Below are 20,694 nucleotides of genomic sequence, written 5' to 3'. Positions count from 1 at the left end.
CAAGAAGCCATGCTCGGCAAATTTAATGATTATTGTAACAAAAAAATCCTGTCACATTGCATTATTTCTAAAACCAGAACAAATTAACTGAAAAGGTTCGCGGCTTCGCGCGCTTTTTCATCACTGGAGTGCAGAGTGGCGCGAGCGAGTAAGATAGAGTTCAATTAAAAAACATTGTATTAAAAATTGAAGCTAGTAACGAAAACGAATCGCTGCAAAACCGATTCCACGTAGTCTTGTTTGCCTACCCCTAGAGTGCAATTCAAAACCGCGTAGGCGCGGAGGGGCGAGGCGGCCTGCGAGCTGAGGAGCAGGTAGTTTTAACGCTCGCCGACGCGGTTGAGGCTGGCCGGCTCTGCCGGCCAGTAAGCCGAAGCTGCGGTGGTGAGCGTGAAAATCATCTGCGACGATAAGCTCGCATGGGACCGCCGGAGCCCCGCAGCGCCGGAGCCGTGACAGAAGCCATGCTTGCTGCATGTTGCATGCTTACTTCCATGTTGCATGCCTGCTTACATGCTGCATGCCTGCTTGTATGCTTCAGGCTTGTTTGCATGCTTCTTACAGGAAAATAAAAATTCCAAAACTATGCCAAAAGATGATTCTGACTATAAACATTCTGAAATATGATATTATAGTAGTAGCCTTTTAATGAAATGCACCAGCCCCATTTTTTTTAAGAACTATAGTATGTATGTGCAAGCATATCATCGGACTTGCGATCCGACTCAAGTACGTGGCGCCACCTGCAGAAGCTAAAAATGTTGCCTATTGGGCAAAAAAGGAAGCGTGAACGCTTATAAATAATTCAATAAATTACAATTTTGTATTTAATTTTATATTTTTTTGCTGATCTCATTATGCCGTAATTAATAAATAATAAGATGACTGTGACTAATAAAAAGCTGTTTTATTCTGAAAAACTGCTGTAAATAATATAAAAATAGAAGCTATATTTAAAAGAAAAAGAGTTAACATGTATAATGTGCATTAAGATTATTAGCTGTGCATTGATGAAAAAGCTTTTGCTTTAGGAAAAATCGCTGTACGCTGCGAAAATAAATTGTAGTGTGTTTAGTAATATTTTGAGTTGAATATTTTGCTGTGCAATCAGTAATTTTGATGGGAATTCGGAATCTTATTGCATAGAAAAAGGATATTTTTTGATTTGCGTTTAAATACTACCCTTTTTATTTTACTCTTTTACGATGAAATGTTTTAGTTCGTTGTTTATTAGTTAATGCAACTTATTTATTTGAGCATATTCAGTTACGTTATCTTAAAATATTTTGAGCAAATTAAATGCCAAGTGATTTATACCTACAAACAATTATCTACATACCTACAGACGTACATTTATCAGTGATCAATTTGAACACACCACTGCACCACCCAATTTATTATCATCACAATCCATCTTCTGTGACCTGCATATATCGACAGCATACCAAACTGACGGGCATATATATTTCACATATATACTCGTACATAGGTCACTGCAGGTCAAGTCATATATATGTAGGATTACGTTACCAAAGATGCAAGTCTTTTCAATTGAGACAACTTGATTTTATACATACTGATTGATTGGAAATCGGTTTGAGTTGGAATAAATCGAGCTAGTGAAGTTTCTGCAGAAAAATAGAGGCAAGTTTGTCGGAATGGACGTGGCAATTTTATGTACACTTAATTATTTTACAGTTTATTTATTTATTTATTTATTTAGTACAATAAATAAGTAAATATATAATATAATAATAAGTAAATAAATAAATAAATAAATGTTGATAGACAAAGTATCTAAATATAATCAATGTCTTTTTTTTTAATTTCACTAGATTTTTTTATTGTTTAAATCACTATAGGGATTTCCAGAACTATGTTGGCATCAATATAAAAACTATAAAAAAGGATGCAGCTGAATATGTTTTTTACATGGAGTAACTGCCTATTTTACCTCCTCAACCCAGTTACCTGGGTTATCTGATATCCCGTAAGTTTCTGTCTACTGACTACCCGTAACGACTGTCAAAGATGTTCAAATTACAACCAGGATAACCAATTTTACGTTCACAAAAAAATATAATTTTATCTATTTCTTCCACTATCTCTGAATTTTACGACCTAACACCAGAGTATTAGGGAAAGGAATTTATTTTATAACGTGCCCTCTGGCGATGGTAAGACACCATTGTTTTACGAGTCATAAATAATGGGATACCCATGTAAGGAAACTGCTTGTTTATTTCGTGATAAAAACTGACGACACTCGCATGGGAGGCATTCGTGTCGTTACATGAGGCAAATTAATGGTGAGGAATGTTGTTTTCTGTTTTAGTGAGCTGCCTTTAGAAATAATGTAATATAACTGCCAAAATACACAGTCACATGCACATGTCTTACTGGTGATAAAAATCTTTCCACTTTAGTAACATACACACATTTAATAAAGTTCTGTAACGAATTAAACAGACTACGATCTACATCAACGTAGACATTTAGCTTCATATTTTGAGATATCTTTAGATGTTAATTGGTCTCAATAAAGTTAAAAAACATCATTTTATAAAACTTACTAATTGGGATGTTAGTCATTCGTAAAAAAAAAAACACTTTTAGAATAAAAATAGGTTTCATAACCTTTTCCAAAGTTCTACGAACTCTATTCAGGCCAGTAGGCATATTTCAGAGGCTTATTGACGTAAGAAACCTATTCCTTCTCCCAGAGACGAATAATATCACCGAAGCGATTACCTGAATCTTTTACTACATAAGTTTCTATTTGCATACATAAAAACTTTATGTCTCAGAAAGCGGCGAACCGGTTTGGTTCCTACAATTTATTTGTGTCTGAAAAAGGGAAAATATAGGCAGGTGATATTAAAATATTGAGGAAAAAAGAAATGGTGGAATACTAAAAGACGCTTCTAAGTGTATGCTCATTTTCCTGTGAACCCCTACTTTATTTGACAACGGCCATTTGCAATACAGATATTTGTCAAGTCAAACGCCGAAATAAAATGGTGTTTTTTTGGCAATTTTTATTTGTCGTTTATCGTGTCTTGCGTTTTTGGCCTTATTATGATACGCTCTCAGGTTTAAACTAGTCATCTTCTCAAGTGGGCTTGTTATTTCCATACTTTCTCTTATAATTAAGATCGGTTATACTATGGAAGTATAGTGAGATGACAGGTTTCTCAAGTCTTAGTAGAATTATACTACAATAGTTACCTGTACCAGCTTTGCATAGCTTTTCATGCAACCGTGTTACTACTTGTACATTTCTTGTTAAGTAATTTTTGAGTTAGTTGCGAAAAACGTGGCACAGGATTTTGTTGTCCAATTAGGTATGTATGTAGTGATTTACTTTTCAAAGATGTTATTATTAAGTCAGTCGGTTTGTAAACCGACAGAGTTCTGTGTTAGGTTAAACTTGTTTGCCTAACTTACTATGTACCACTAGTTCAGGTAATTTTGGGAGTTTGTAGAAGCTTTGTTTGAAACGTCAAAATGTAACAGTTAATTTGTAGAGCCAGTTTAGCAATCACTGGTCTGCAATTTCTAAATATAGTAAATACCTAGGTAGGTAGGTTCTTATAAGTTTTTGAGAAACCTTTGTTTTATTTGTCAGAGGTTCATTCGAACACTATCTCATGAGATGGTTGATAAGCTAGAACACGCTTGATTAGAAGTACAGCTTAAGCAAGCATCGACGTTTAATCGTTTGCAGGTACCGCAACGAGAACGAGAGAAAATTTATAATATGATATATATGTCATACTAGCTTTTGCCCGCGGCTTCGATCCGTCAACTGACTTCCTACTTTACCCTATTTTCATAAGAACCTTCTTTTGACAATAACAAACACAACAAAAAAAGAATTAGCCAAATTGGTCCAGGCGTTGTTGAGTTATGCGCTTACTAGCTTTGGCCCGCGTCTTCGTTCGCGTAGAATAGTGGCATCAGGCAGATTTTTGGTTTGAACAATAGATGGCGCTGTATGTCCGGAATAAATTTTATTATTTATTTTTATTTTTTGTAATAAAACTATCCTATGTCCTTCTCCTGGCTCTAAACTACCTCCCGGCCAATTATCAGCTAAATCGGTTCAGCCGTTCTTGAGTTATAAGTGGAGTAACTAACACGACTTTCTTTTATATATATAGATTATAAATCTTATCATAAACATATAAATAACAACGATTATAAAGCTCATACATTCACATTTGACCATATACCAAGTTTTAATAAAAATACTACATATTTATATTTCCGACACACAAATAAGGCCAGCAGAACAAGTTACAGAATATTCATAAATGCAATAGATCAAAGATACATGATATATTGTGGGGTTTTTCTATGGTCTAACATCACCATGGAAGTCCGTTTTCCTCAATTCACTCTTACAAATTGCATTCAATGACACGCAACAGGACATTCACAAGTATTTTCCTTCCCAAATGGACGAGAAAATATCGATATTACTTTTTCTTTTTCGATGTTTTTGGAAGCGTGGTGAGGAGCAGGAAAAACATTAGTTTCGTATCACAGTCGGGTGAAAAATATAATGAAATGAATGTGAATGATGGAACACCATTTTAGTTGATAAATACATGACCCTCATTTTCGTAGCGCAGTCGGGTAAAATTAAATAGTTACGTCAGTCTCAGCTATTACTGCATACTTACTCAAAGATAATTCTTACAAAATATAGACCTCAAAATAGGTATTCTCTTAATTTCCTTTGACAAAAAATTTGCATGTCGAAGTACTCGGCTATGTCAAAAGAACTAAAGACAGAGTGCATTGCCCTCCTTAATTAAATAATATTTGAACCTCTAAAAGAGAGAGTTAGCAAAAGTCTTGACGTATTAGGAAGTTCTGAAGTTGGCAAGTAATAGTGGAATTCGCTGCACTAGCAAAGCGGAGCTCTTGAGTTTAATAATGTAATAATCCAAATGTTGAAACTGGTTCTCGAGCAGAAATCATAAGCTTATTGTATGCGCCAGTAATCTTAAGGGAATTCTGTGTTTATTAACCAACTTCCCAAAAGGATGTTTTTTTGGAGACTAGCTCTTCCACCCATATCTACCCGAGTCCAAAAAAACCGGTAGCATGGCCGTGAAACTGCGACAGGCAGACAGAATTATTTGTGAGAAGAATAATACAAAAAATTTTGAACTTCGCCAACTAAGAAAATATCAATTAAAGGAATGAACATAAAACTAAAAATAAAAAAAAATCTTAAAAGAACTATTCTTTAATGGTATGCTACAAAATCGAAAGTCTATCATTAGGGAGTTCCTTATTTAGTAAATTGTTTATTTTGGTCCCATAATGGCTGCCGATCGTAACTAAGATTGTGAGACTCTTTTTTAATTACACATCCCGGAAAAGGCTCGTTTCGTGACTAGGAACCATACGGCCTAATTATACGACCTTCTGTAAAAAACGGGCCTAAATAACACACCTACGTAATCAGTAAATCCATAAAGCTAAATAGAAAAATGTCGAATTCTTTCCACATTCTGTAAGGCGTAATCCTGACCGAAATAAATTATAGGGATAAGGGATAAAGCTATCGGTCATTATAATCCTTGTGACGTCACTATTCACGATATCTATAGAGTAATCTGAACGTGCCCGAACTCGGCTCGCAAAGTCCTGCTTAGTAATGAAATATTAGTTTTTAAAAGGAGGAAAACGTCAAAGAAGTTTCCCCGCTGCAAGGTGAATTTCTAAAAGTCAAGAGAAAAATGAGGTTCGTGATTTTTTTGTGATATAAGGAAGCGGCTCTCGATATGGTAAAGTTTTAATCTGGGTTAGTAAAATGTCTCATATTTTGTTTTTATGAAAGCACTACTCGTATGTTGGACACAGTAAAAAATAAACATTGCAAGGGTCACACAATACATTGAGCAATTTAAATAACATTGAAATGAATAATACATGGCATTCTGTATGCATCAACAATACAATTTACCAGGAAAATGAATCTCTTATTTATACACGCTTTGTAAAAACAGTTCACGTGTAACTTCATTCTTAAAAAATAAAATTAATTTAATAACATTGCAATAACAAAGAATATCCTGAATCAAAACTATGAACAATAGAAACTGTAGCACAGAAGAGAAATATAACTCTGCAAACTTAGAAAACGACAAAGAAAAAAGTGTTTAGCTGCAAGGCATATTGGAAAATTCTAGAAATCAATTTCATTCGAGAAAACGATTCTTTGTCTATTCTCTGCACGGTACGTATGTCTTCAAAGAAAGCCGATGCTGGGTTCTGATATCACTTAGTGTCAATTGAGAATATAATGCTCTGGGAAGATATTTTTGATATTGTAGAAGAAGTTTTATGTATCAGGGATAGGGCGTATTCTAGTTATGTACGTACGAACTTGATCCAATTATGTTGTCATAATGATCACTCTTACTAAAGTTCGGTATACGTCAAAGCCAAATTGGTTAGCTACAATCTGCCTTTTTTGGAATTATTATTCAAATTACATAATTGTACTTCTAGTTATAATCTTTTCCTAGAATTATCTTCCAAAACGCCGCATCAAGACTAATCTCCTACAATTTACCTATAGGTATAATTTTACCTTTATCAGTTACCTCTATTTGACCTCCAAAAACATCTCTATTTATACCCGCCTAGAAACTAAATAAATTATTAGACACCCATTTATCTAAGTTACAACTAAGCCTTATTGGTACTGAATTCTTTATCACGGCGTATTTTCAGTCTACGAAAGCTAATTGTACAAGGAAACAATTTCTTCTTATAAATTAGCAACTTGCCAGCAAGCCCCAACTAATTAATTTGGCAAGTTAAAGTCAGTGAGTGTATAAATGTTCAGCGCAAACCTGATTTACAAAGAGACCACTAACTCTATTACGATGGTTCACAAAATTTGATTAAATACACGAAGAGTTTTCATTGTATGGAACCAGTTTGCTTTGGGAAAGGAGTTGACCTTAACGGTTTTGGGAAGTAAATGTATTTACGGAAGTGGTTAATCCTTAAACTTTGAGTATAACTACATTTGTATGTGTAAATTACTAAGTAAATACATAAGTGTGTTTATAATCTACTAATCTACAAATATTACAGTTGCAAAAGTTTGCATGAATGCATGTCTTTTACGAAAATCTGCTGAATGTATTGTGATAAAATTGGCAGTAATGTAGCTGTATCAAAAAGCCTATTTTTATCCGACTGTGGGAAGCAGTTCTACGGCGGTTGAAATCGCTAGCGGAGGCCGGTTTGTATGTAAATAAATCAATGAAAAATATTCCTTACTTAAACACAAGCATACATAATGTAACACCGCTGTCTAAATTCTAGAACATTCCAATGACGTAACCAAACCAGCTTTTCAAATCGAACAAGTCATATTTCAATCCTAACTAGAATATTTCACGAAATCAATACAACTATGATTACATACAGGTAACATAAAAAGGCTGTTTCAGACACACTACTAACAACGTCTGTAAGGCGGTATAAAAGTTTAATGACTACAAGTAAAGTATAAAACTTCAGACACATAGTAACAGTGGTACTGGTTAAAGAATACTTTCTTTTTCTTAGCTATTACTGTTAAAAGTAGGTTATAGAATAAGGACACGTTTTTTGTTTGAAATGAGTTTTAGTAGGTAGTTTGAAAGCGTCTAATCATAATGATGAATTTGAATTAAGTGTCGTGAAATAGTAAGGCATTATAAGCTAGATTCATTCCCATAGTATTTGCTTTATTAACATGGATATCAAAATGAGTTTTGAGCAATCTGAGCATCAAATTATGATGATGATGTCGTCCTTGCTGACTATCGGCCAGGGAGGCTGTTCTCATACAAGGATTTGGACAACTGCGCAGAACATAATATAGTGCACCACAAGCATTTGCGCAGACACAGGTGTACTCACTCTTCTTTCACCAAAACTGATCCTCAAATTACATTAATGATGACTAGTCGATTATCGGCCAAGGCGGCTGTTCTCATATAAGGAGATTGGACAACTGCGCAGGACATATTATAGTGTTCGAGCATTTGCGCAGACACATGTGCACTCTCTATTCTTTCACCAAATTATACGTGTCCTATCCACCAAAATACTAAACCTACTTTCATTTGTGTTTTCGGGATAGAAAACTAAGCATGTTACATTTATCCGTCTTCACTTCTCATCGCTATCCTACTATTAACCATTCCTATCCGACCATTACAAATGGCCAGATTGTTTGTTCTATCAACCACTAAGTTTTTCACATACAAATAAAACCGCAAAAGTAACAGGTTGTACAGTAAAAATAAAAGGCACGAATTTATAATATGTCATGTTCTAACCTCCGCCTACCAAAAGCCGTTATCTCAGTGATTTATATTCTTGAAAAAATCTTTTATCAGTTCCCTGATCTGTACAAGATTGGTGAAGATAAAAGTAGATTGATATGAGTGTGTATGCGAAGAGATTTTATTAGGGCTTTTACGAACATTCTAAATGTTTTTTAGGGGTAGGTTATAGCGTAATATTTTTTTGTGTGCAAAACCAGTGGCGCGTCGCCGCGATGGCCAGATAGTCGAAATATAAAAGTTGTACAATTTTTTTTTGTTTTGTTTTTTATAAAATTTTTGGGGTTGCGTTTTGTTTTATTTTTAAAGCCATAAATAAATTCTTGTTCGAGTGCAGTCGATATAGTTCCAGAATGGAAAGTAAGTATTGCAAAAAAAATGTCAGCCACATGTATCTGGGTGACTTTTTTTGATAAATAATAGTTTTGTCAGCAACAGAAGTTTATTTCCGTAGACTGAAAATTCAGTAGTCAAGTCATTGAATATCACCAATTTCTATTAGTAATGTAATTATTCATTAGTACTTAATAATGTCCATATTTACTTATGCCTAAGCTTCAACGCTTCTCCCATTTCCATATTACAATTCAATCCTCCTAAGCTGTTAACTTAATGCAAATCAATACGTTAATAACTCACGCAGGTATATTTCAAACGTACTGGGTTTGTTCATAAAGGTGAAAATACATATTCACAAAATTACTCACAAAGTCTACCATTTATATCCTCCCAATTTAAAGTGTGGCACATAAATATTATCAAGACTAGAATCAAAGGTTCTAGATAATACTTATATATGAAGTACTAAGAAAATCCTGATACGTGTTATATAGAACACAGTCAAAGTGTAAGAAATACACATTATTTGGTGGTTCTTCCGTTACTATGAAAGTAAAGTCCTACCCTTGATTATAGCCTTAAAATTACGGTTATGCTTTACGTATTCTAATTTCAAAGGTACTAATCTCATCTTTATATAGGTATCTTTTAAAACTCCATTCACTTTCACCTACTTTATTTCGTATGGAAATCAGCACCGCAGTACTCAAAAAGTCTTAAAAACAAATGTGTTTGTTCTGCCCATATTTTACATCAAAGAACCTTCTGAAATTACGATCATAAATCCAAACAAGCCCGGTGACAAACTACAAACTTTATTGAAGATTTTTTCTTCTCAAAAAATCTCATATTTCTCAAACATCAATTTTCTTAAGTAAGCAATCTGAAGTTGGACCTAAAATTGAGCCCAGGGCACAAAACTTAATTTACCTAAAAGTATTTTTTCATGAAAAAAGATCCATGTAATCACGTCAGATATTTATAACTTGGAGCCCATAACTAATTATCTATAAGCGGATTTCATGGGTCACTGAAATTTTGGACACTTGAACGCCTCTAATCAGAAAAACCTGTTTCGTCAACTGAAGAAGATCCTTAAATTTGAGTTTGTAGATACCTTATTTTTAATACTCCGGTTGAAAAACTCCAATTCACCATACGAAGACACATAAATATGTCACTTCCAAAAATCCACCGCTTACCGACAGTAAGAATACGATTAAGTGAATCGTAAAATCATCTCCAATAAATTAATCTTCCATGCAAATGCACGATTCCTTTTACAGCGAAACCAGATAATACTTTATCATATGAATACGATATCGGCACTTCGAAAACATTTTACACTAGAATACATCATAAAAAAAATCACACTTCACTCACCGTTTTTTAAATAAATCACATTTGCAGCACGTAGAACTAGGTTAAGGAGATAACGGTGTTTAACTTTGTAGGTAACTGTAGTTCGGATAACGCGCGCCGATTTGTTCGCACAACACACAGCAGACACACGACCGAACGCAATAGTTGCTCGCGTAGCACTGGGAGACGCGCAGTCTCCGAATCATGCCCGTACCAGCTCCCAAATGACTCGCGTAGCCCGTAGCGCTACGCCGTAGCGCCGACGCTACGACGCTCATAAATTATGATAAACGCGTTTATTTAATTACGCCAATGGGCACGACAATTTTTTTTTTTCATACTTATAAAGTAGCTGAGTAGAATTAAAATTTTGATCTTGTTTGTATTGAATTTGTTTTTTGTTAGACCCAAAAATTTTCTAAAAAAAGACTATCTAAAAATTATTTTTTAGCTGTGATAAAATTCTACCTGCTTTGAAAGTTAAGTAAAGCTTCAAAAATGATCTTGAGAAGCTTTCTTTCAATGGCTGGATTAGGCCGTGACATAGAACGCGGTAATCCAGGATACGATACACGGCGTGAGAAAGTTCTAACAGCGTAGCACTTTCTTAAGCTTAACTTTGTTTCATTAAAGAAAATAAATATTTATAAAATTGAATATAAAAATACACGTTTAACAAATAACAGAAAGAGTTTTAGCTGTGTGAGATATTATCTATCAAAATGTATCTGTAAATACGATTAATATAATTGATACCCGTATTGTTTTGGTATTTGTGATCTATACATATAATAAAATGATAGGAAAGTCAAAACTGTACATTGAATATTTTTTTAAAAGAATACTTGGGGGGTGATCCATGATCGATTCTGAACCCAAATATGTAGTTTTTAGAATTTTTGTCTGTATGTCTGTTTATCTGTTTGTCTGTATGTTTGTCCCGGATAATCTCAAAAAGTACTGCATGGATTTAAATCAAATTTTGCATGACTATTACCTGGAGGCCGGTTCAACACATAGGCTATATATTATCACGCTATCACCCACAGGGGTTGAGCAATGAACGATTAAATAAACGAAATTGGAAATTCTATATTGCCCACGCAGACGAAGTCGCGGGCAACAGCTAGTTATTCAATAAAAAATAAATTCATGACAAACAACGTATTTTTTTTTAATAGCTAGATACTTTATCACATTTATTTACACAATTCAAAATTAAATGGAGAGATATGTATGAAATAACGTTTTGTTAAATGACTGAAAAAAATTAACTGCTCAAATATTTATCTCTGTACCAACAAGACATCACGTACGTTTTCAGTACCTCATATTCGTATTCTACGAACACACTTGTAATATCTAATATCACTTAATTAATAACACATTGTCTGAGTCGACTGGTACAGCGCGTAATGAGACAGATTTCACGGAAGCTGTGACGTCATCAATTTCAAGAAGAATGGCTGCCTTCTTTATTTATAGAAGAGTTTCAGGCTCCTACGAAACGTCACACTAGTTGCACGGTTCACAAGAACCGCCGACAAGAAACTCCATGGCCACTCTTTTAAAATTAGTATTATGCAAGGTTTGTATTTGATGTGTAAGGATTCGGATAAAATAGGATTAGCGGCCAGGAAGAAGAAGATGAGCTGATTTTTTTAATTGTTGGATTTTGATAATGCATGAAAACAGACTAACACCCCAGGTAAGGCATTCATGACATACCACGGCCCAGTTAGTTAAAGTGAGAAAAAAAGTACCTTATATCTGTATTCGAAACACAACAGCACACTTGTAATATCTAATATCAGTTAATTAATAACACATTGTCTGAGCCGACTGGTACAACGCGTAATGAGACAGATTTCACGGAAGCTGTGACGTCATCAATTTTAAGAAGAATGGCGGCCTTCTTTAATTGTGAAAGACTTGATGTTATTCGATGTTTGATATTGTGGCTTGGGGTGTATATGTAAAAGGGCTTCTAATGAAATGGGATTAACTGCTTGTATGTTGCTAATTGTAAATTAATAGAAAATTAATGGTGTCTCGCGTATATCTGCATTCCGACATGCAACGGGTTAACATCCAGAAAGATATGCTGAATTTTTTAATAGTACCTATGGGCCGTAGGTGATAACACAATTAGATTTTAATAGTGTATGAAAATAGACTAAAACCCCAGGTATGGCATTCATGAGTTTCCGCGGCCCAGGCATTCAAAGTGAACCAAAAGATATTTCCAATCTCAAAAAGAGAAAGGTATGTCATTGCAATATTATTTTTCAGGTGCTTGTATTAATAGGTATCTTGGAAACCGGTGAACATGGCCAATGATATAAGGAATTCTTTTGTTCTTAACCTTCAGGAGGAAAGAAGGTGTTTCTCACTTTGCCTCTTTGTTGTAATACTTATTATGTAAATAATGTGAAATACGTATATAAAATATTGACTTCCCAGAAACACAAATAGCACAGAGAACATATCAACCGGAATTCAAAACTTGAAAAGCCTTTATAAAAAAATAACACAATATTGTGAGTAGGTACATTGCCCTTGACTTTTTTCCTTAGAGTTTGAATTGCTACAAAAATGATATAGCGCCCTAGGGACTTGCTGTAAAGATATTAATGTATCATATGTAGCAATACCCTGAGGTTTTGCCGGAGTTAGATTCAAGGTCAAACATTCTATGATAACGTATTTTTTGTTTTGTACATAGTTGCTTTATAATTATTCATGTATTTTTCTTCTGCCAATAAAATTGGCCAGACTTTTGATGTTACAAAGTTTTTTTTCTAAGTCATTACTATTGGATCCAACTATTTTCATAGAGAAACCGTCTGTGGTCTCACGAAAGCTTTAGTAATATTACATCCAAAACTTCTTTAAAAACAAAACATTCTTTTCATTAAAAATACTAGGTTTCCCCTTCAGTTTCAACCACGCCCAGGGAATTATTTCCTGAACTTTTACAAAAACTAGCTTGTATATTATTTTGATACTAGCTTTTGCCCGCAACTTCGTTCGCGTGGAATAGTGACTACCAGCAGATTTTTGATTTGACCAATAGATGGCGCTATATGTCCGGAATAATTTTATTTTTATTTATTTTTTGTAATAAAAACTATCCTATGTCCTTTCTCAAGTTTCAAACTATGTCTGTACCAAATTTTACACAAATCGGTTCAGTAGTTTAGGCGTGAAGAAAAGACATACAAACAGACAGACAGACAGACAGAGTTACTTTCGCATTTATAATATTAGTTTGGATAAGTTGTTATATTGTAAAGTTCCATAAATATTGTATAAAAGTATTTGCGTTCAAGAGGAACAGACATCCATATGTAGAGGTACAAACTACAACAAGATTAGACTTTCCTAAAGCCTAAAGTCGAATACCCAAAGCAACAAACACAGATACACTAGACGGTCTAAATTCCGTAATCCTGAGAGACAGCTTTTAATCTAAAATCAGTGTAATATATGTCCGCTCGGAGATTCCGAGTGACGTTATTATTAAGAACGCTTGATGCGTGTCACAAGTGTTACGCTATTGTGGTTAGGGGGACCACCTTAAGGGAAGTACATAGGGCGAAGAATTTATAAATTACATTTTTAGTTATTTAAAATATTAAGTGAAGTTCGTTTTTGCAAAGGACTAGCTACCCAAGCATGAGCGTAAGTATTCAACAACTACATGATAATTTGTTTTGAAAAAGAGTAATCCGCATCTGTCTGTCTCTTCATATAAATAAGAGCTTCCAATTTTCATGCAGCCAATAGATAGAATAACTCAAGAGAAATCATCGTAGTCAAGGAAAAGCTTCATAGATATAATCTTTACTCATTATAATACATACCAAAGTACTTCAAAAAATAGTCTAGAGCTTAAGAATAGTTCTAGGTTACTTTTTGTCCATTTGCAGGAAGTACCCTTTATTGTAAACACGTAATTGACGTTGCAACATTTTATTGTACAGAAACTAGGTATATTAAATGAAAGTCTGTAACTGGAGAATGGTATCTATATCTGCCTAAACCAAGGTTGGAAACTAACACATCTCGAGTTGACAATCTCACAAATGTATGAAGGGGCGATGTAACTGTAGTTTGATACTTGTGAACAAGGCTTTACAAGTGATCTGAGTAACACTGAAGGAAATATGACCTTGATAAGTTTTGATAGCACAAATTGTGTAGCGTAGTGCTTCTACACTAAATACTGTTTGATTACAATCTAGAGTTAGTCTCTCACATAGTTATGTTGTTTGTCCGAGATAAAATTAATACTGTTCTTGTCGAATAATTTTGCTATTGTAATGCTAGAGCAAATCAGTATTGTATATGTGTGAGGTATCAAGTAGGTGAGTTCAGATTGGCAAAGTTATTTGACGAATGGTGTTACATTCTTTGGCTAGTTAGGTCGATATTGCGTCAAAAGAAAGAGTATCGTACTGTATAAAAAATATCGCAATAATATCTAGATTATGTGCAAATATTTGTTGAAAACCCGAAACTTTAGAAATCTCTAAATCCTAAGATATTTTACTATACAGTTTGGTGCAGTAAAGTATTTTTCAAACATCTATAATATATTATTATTGTACCTACATTTTATAAAAATAAATATATATTTTATTCAATAAATTCGATACTCTTATCCGATCGTGAGGAATATATTTCTTCGAGATTACTAATTAGTGAAAGAAATCTGAACAAAAAACCCAATCGTCGTAATTGCTGGAACGCCCTTGCGTTAAGGCTTAACACTTATCTATCATCCTTCTCACTGACAGTTCAGAAAAGTTTTTTGTTCAAGATTTCACGTACAACTAATGCTGGCCGCCTGTATTTTTTAAAGCTGGTGTTTCATGTAATGAATAGTCTTTACTGGTGAAGACAGTTAGTAGGTATGTAAGTTTATAATACAAATAATTTTTGTATGCTAGCTATTCTCCGTGCTTTCACTAATGTCCCTTGGGAACACCGCTTACCAAAACCGGGTAACAAAATATCTATATACCTTTTTCAGGCTTTAGACTATTTATGCGTACCAAGAGTTAAGTCGGTTCCGTAGGCGTAAAATTCAATAGAAAGACTGAGTTACTTTTCGCATTTACAAGTAAGGATCAATAGTAATGATCTTCAACATTCAGCACCTACAAAGTTATGTATATTACAGTACCCTATGAAATTTACAGCGTAGCAATTTGGCAACCAAACAATCCCGAAACGAGAAACAAAACACAATCTCTTGCCACTTTCTTTCAAATGATTTCAAAGAAAAGCAACATACATACAAACAAACACCTACACAGACGAGCAATGTTCAGAGGCAATTTTAATATAATTACGTCATCGGTCCGTAACGCTAGCTGGCTGATATGACGTCACAAAAAATAGAAGGGCCATTATTAGAGGCTTGGCTTTCTCTGATAGATAGGTGCGTACAGTCGGGATGAAAAATTCTTAACATTTTTTGTTTGAAGGCGCTTCTTTTATGGTTAGATTTTATTTCTTGGTTGTTTTTTGCTTATTATTTTATTGTATTTACTAAAATATTCCATAAATAAAAAACTTAAAAAGAATGATCGTCACCGATATCGGGCACAAGGTCCAAAGGAAAGGTTTTATTATTTTAGGAAACTTTTCATGACAGTGTTACTCTATAAAATTAATTATTACTTAGTTTTTTTCTCTTATGGTAATCAGTTTTAAATGTTTAAAGAAACTTATTACAAAGTATACTGTTTATTGATTGTTATATTGAAATTAACATGAATAAAGATGGTTTGACTAATGAAAAAGCGATAGAATATTATTTAAACCGGGTATACATTATCCGTTTCCCTAGAATGAAATTAAATCTCTATAAAGCTTTTATGTATTTTAAGCAGCATAGTGATATTGGAAATAAATTCCAAATACTAGAACTATAGAAGCCCGTAATTAATTGAATCCAGTCACTATATATTATGTATACTGGAATATCTAATTGAAATTCCTAGTAAAAGTATCAACTATAATATTCTTAGAATTTAATTTTAATTACTTGGTCTGTTTACGTTCTATTCATAATGAATAGTATTCATCAGCAGGTATAGTGTTTTTAACATTTTCAAATTAAATAGTAGCTGATCGTTGCATGAAATTCTTACTAATAGGTATTATAGGTGCGAAAGTAACTCAGTCTGTCTGTCACGCTTAGTTTCGATTGAATTGTTTTTTTTTTATTATACAGACATTCTAAAGCTGGCTAGAAATAATGTTACTTGTGAGATGATGGCAAGACAAAAGCATGCTGCACCGATCCCAAATAAAATTGGGATAAAGGCAGGAGGATGATGAGATAATTCTGAAACCTGAAAAATAATAGTCAACTTTATTCCGGGTGAGGGAAGAAATTCCCTTATTACGTACATAGGTAAAACTGTGAGAATTCGATAGTATTTTATACTTCAAATCTTGTTTAATGCATTGACAGCAGTTTAATTATTTTAGCTGAAGTACCAAGATTTTGCATAGATTTATTGAATTTTCTCTTCGATTAATTTTCTTTGTTATACTATGTAAAAGTGACATAAATGGTGTGTTTTATTGAGAGTTTGATTAAGATGCCTTGTTTTTGACATTTATTGCATTACATCGAATAACTAAATTGTTACTAACAATTTGTATTTTTTAAATTTTCTTTCAATCTTACGTTCAATTGTACGGTTTTTTCTTGCTTCATTAATTTGATCTTGATAAAATGACAATACCTATAATATTACGAAAAAAATGCCTTACAAAAGTATACCGCAGCCTTAGTTTTATCGAATAATGTGATTTGTAAGGTGATAACGAAGTTTGCTCACTTCAATACCAGCCAACTTTTGTTCACGCTACAAAAGTACCCAACTTAAATTAATCACTAGATAATGCTTTTACAACAAACAAATAATTTAATTTTCTTACAAAAATAAAATCACGCGTTAACAATTATTAAACTTTGAAATGCAAACCTTTTTACTTCATTTCTCGACATAAATGATGTTTATAGATTGCTATCATACATTTTAGCTGATTTTTTCCAAATATTGTGACTAAATAGTTTCCTAGCTAGTACACAGTAATTTTCTTATCAGAGTGACAGGTAGCGCCACCTAGTATGAAAGTAAAGAACCTCTAATTAAAGAGTTTTAAATTAGTATAGAAGATGTTACACTTTTTTAAATAGGTATATTTATGTGTGTAATTGTTTCATGCATGTAGGATAGAAGTGAGTACCACAAATTAGACAAGATATGAAATAACGCATTACCTACTTGGTACCTACTTAGCTCAACTTTTGTTTCTTCAATAAAACTGTGAAATATTATTACTTAGGTAAGAATTGTAAGTATACCAGTATGTATATTTTCAGTTCTGAGCACAGAGAAGCACCATAATAAATTATCAATGAATTTTACCGACAACTGAAACTGTGTCACTATATTACTTTATGAACTTGTATGGTTATTCTCTGCAAACAATGAGCATACACGTCGTTACAAAATTAATATGCATTTTAATAATAGAATATTACAGATTTCAACGTTCAATGCAAATTGAAAAACTATATTCTTTTGTAAATCTGCAATAATAGGTTCATAGAATTTGGTTTTATTTTTCGTTTTAATTAAAGACTCATTGTTTTATTCCGATAATTTTTTAAAAGCTTTGTATTGAAAAAAAGTGTTTCGTACTTTACTCCAAACATACATTGATTCTTTTGTTGTCATTTTTATTTAAAAAATATAATAAACAGTGAACCATCCATAAGTAAATATAATACTAGCTTCCGCGATCGGCTCCGCTCGCGTGGTGTAATGATAAAAAGTAGTCTATGTGTTAATCCAGGGTATCACCTATCTACATACCAAATTTCAACCAAATCGGTCCAGCCGTTTTTGCGTGAAAGAATAACAAACATACATCCATACATTCTCACAAACATTCACATTTATAATGTTAGTAGGACTCACAAACTTTCACATTTATAATATTAGTAGGTTTTTTTACCTGTAGTGACGATTTCACAGAAAAAGTATTTGTAGGTAAATAGTAAGCAAATGTTCATTTCCATTTTAAATAATAGTACATTCCTACTCGAATATGCAAATTCTGTCACTCACAGAAACACCGATACATAGAGCGAATTTCCTTCCTCAGATACGACGCAATTCAAACCATTAACATAAATAAATAATCCACTAAATAATTCAATATTCGTAACACTTTAGTCGACCTCTGTACCAGCGCTTGAGTGTTTTGATAGATCATCGGAAATAGCCCCCTTTGTCTCATCTTCCTTACAACTTTCATTCCAGAGGGCTTGAAACGAGGGTGATTTATTAATTCCGTTTGCCTTGACAGCCAAATAAGTGAAATATTATTATATTTTTGCTTGTCTCGGAAGTTTTTTCTTGTTGGCTTGTGAGGTAGACAGGTTTATAAGAGGTTGGTGTCGTAATTACGTCAGAAGTGGGTGAAAAATATGTTTTTGTTTTTTTTGTGGTTGATTGGAGATTTTCATGGGATTCTGCTACAGATGAAGAATAAGGGTAACTTGTTCGTGTATTAGTAATGAATGTATGCGTAATGTTGTGAATTTAAAAAGTGTTTTTGATATTTCCTGTGCAGCTGACCAATCTCTTTAGAGAGAACACTTGACACAAGATTTTTCAACGTATCTGTGTTCATATCAATTGTCGTTTTAACGTAAAAACTACACAGACTTTCAGAATGACTTGAGAATGTACTTATCATATTTTTTTTTTTGTAATATAAAAAATAACTTGATCTGAAAGCCTTACCTTAGTAGCGTATACTTTATCACATTACCAAAAACAGAGTTAAGCAATAAATAAAGTTGGATTAACTTTTCCTCTCGCGATAATCACATATTTAGTTACAGCATGTTTTTATTTGATTATGAGGCTTCGCAAGTTATGTTATTAGGTTAATCTCGTTATTGCGGTTTATTTTATCTTTCGTTTTATTCGTAGCTTTAATTACACATCATAATTATAGAACTGTTACGATAGTTTTATTTTTGCCAGATACAGGAGTATTTTTTTCGCTTTTGAACAGTTTTGTAATAATAAACTTGAAACCATTTAACTGATCATGATTTTCTTAATTATGGACTCAATTTACAATAATATTCCAGTAAGTATTAAAAAAATCATACTACTACTACTTTACATACCACTATTTTACAGGTTGTTTTAAAATTCAATAGATACCCTATATTTCTATCGATTCTATTACTTAAGATAGGAACATCACATGTATGGTGCTTATGTCAAAAGTAATCTCTAGTTCCAAAATAAATCGAAAGATAGATAGGTTATAGAAATCCACCTTAAATCCCTCGCATCCTACAAGTCTGACAGTCTGTGGGCGTCTAGTGGGCGTCTTAATTGAAGAGATAAAACTGAGCTCAAAGTGGCTGACTTTCTGACTGACAAAACGTAATGTTCGCGTCATCATCCGTGGCAACTGTCCAACTTTACGTATTCCTTAGAAACTTGATCGTTAATTAATTTCCTTGACGCTGCAGAGACATCAATCAATGCCGTCAATCAATTGTGGGATTGAGACCGAAAGTCCGAAGTTTGCAGTTACAGAGAATTTTGGTTTAAATGCAACGAAGTGATAAAGTCTATTTGTCATGATTTATTATTTACTGATTGATATTTCTGTGAAATTGTACAATTGATTTTTTATGTCACAGTATTGATAATTCAATTTTACTTTTGTTAAAATAAAACAGTGAATACATAATAGAAGCTTTTTCAAATTATTGGAAGCTTTGTAAATAAAATATATTATTTTTCAAACTGACAGGCGAACACGCTAGCCTTTCAAAAAGGATGAAGGAAAACAATTATTAAAAACACGTGAATAAATTATTAATTCAATGACCTGCTTTCCAATAATTGGATTGTTCAATAAGTAACGGGAATTCTGTTGATGGAATAATACACTTAAATTTTTAATGTAGGTTCTTTTTCGTAGTTGACGTGATAACTAAAATAATGTTTAGTAGTAACAGCTCTAATAAGTTGTTGATAGAAATAAAATAAGAGTATATTTTTATCATAATTGCGCTTTTAGTATACAGCATTTCTGTTAATATGAGCCCATGAAAATAGCAGTCTTGCTTTGAGTTTTAATCTTGCCCACGAGATCATGCATCTGTGACAACTATTTAATTTAAAAAATCTCCTGAACTTGTATTATAACTTACAAATACCCTTAAATATTCAAAATCAGCTGCTCCTTGCGTTTTCTAGCCACATCCCGGGAGTACCTACAACTATCCGCAACCGGATAAGAGTGGCCTGTCCTTTCTCAGACCTAGTGCTTTTGGCGTGAAAGCACGACAAAGAGACAGCTATTTTCTCATTTATCATATTAGTAAGTATAGTCATAGATATCGACATTTCCTCATCAATTGACACAATCACGCACACCATTAAAACTTGTTCAAACGCCGACACAATCCGCATTGGACTATGAAAGTCGTTTACATTATCCATTCACAAATGCCCACAATCCCTGCATTGGGAATTACAGCCTAATGTACTGA

General features: G+C 33.3%; 1 protein-coding gene across 3 annotated transcripts in view; it reads right to left on the bottom strand.

Moving 5' to 3' along the window:
• Positions 1–10,279, bottom strand: part of LOC110369864 (connectin) — a 95,150-nt gene extending 84,871 nt beyond the window's left edge. For 2 of the 3 annotated variants that reach the window (XM_021325449.3, XM_049844114.2), the window contains exon 1: positions 10,092–10,279. The gene's annotated coding sequence lies outside the window, so the exon portion shown is untranslated. The other variant, XM_021325450.3, reaches the window with a different exon arrangement.
• Positions 10,280–20,694: the final 10,415 nt, after the last annotated feature.

Source organism: Helicoverpa armigera, chromosome 16, assembly GCF_030705265.1.
Source record: "Helicoverpa armigera isolate CAAS_96S chromosome 16, ASM3070526v1, whole genome shotgun sequence".
In the NCBI taxonomy this organism is placed as follows: Eukaryota; Metazoa; Arthropoda; class Insecta; order Lepidoptera; family Noctuidae; genus Helicoverpa; species Helicoverpa armigera.
This window is presented reverse-complemented; position numbering and strand designations above follow the sequence as displayed.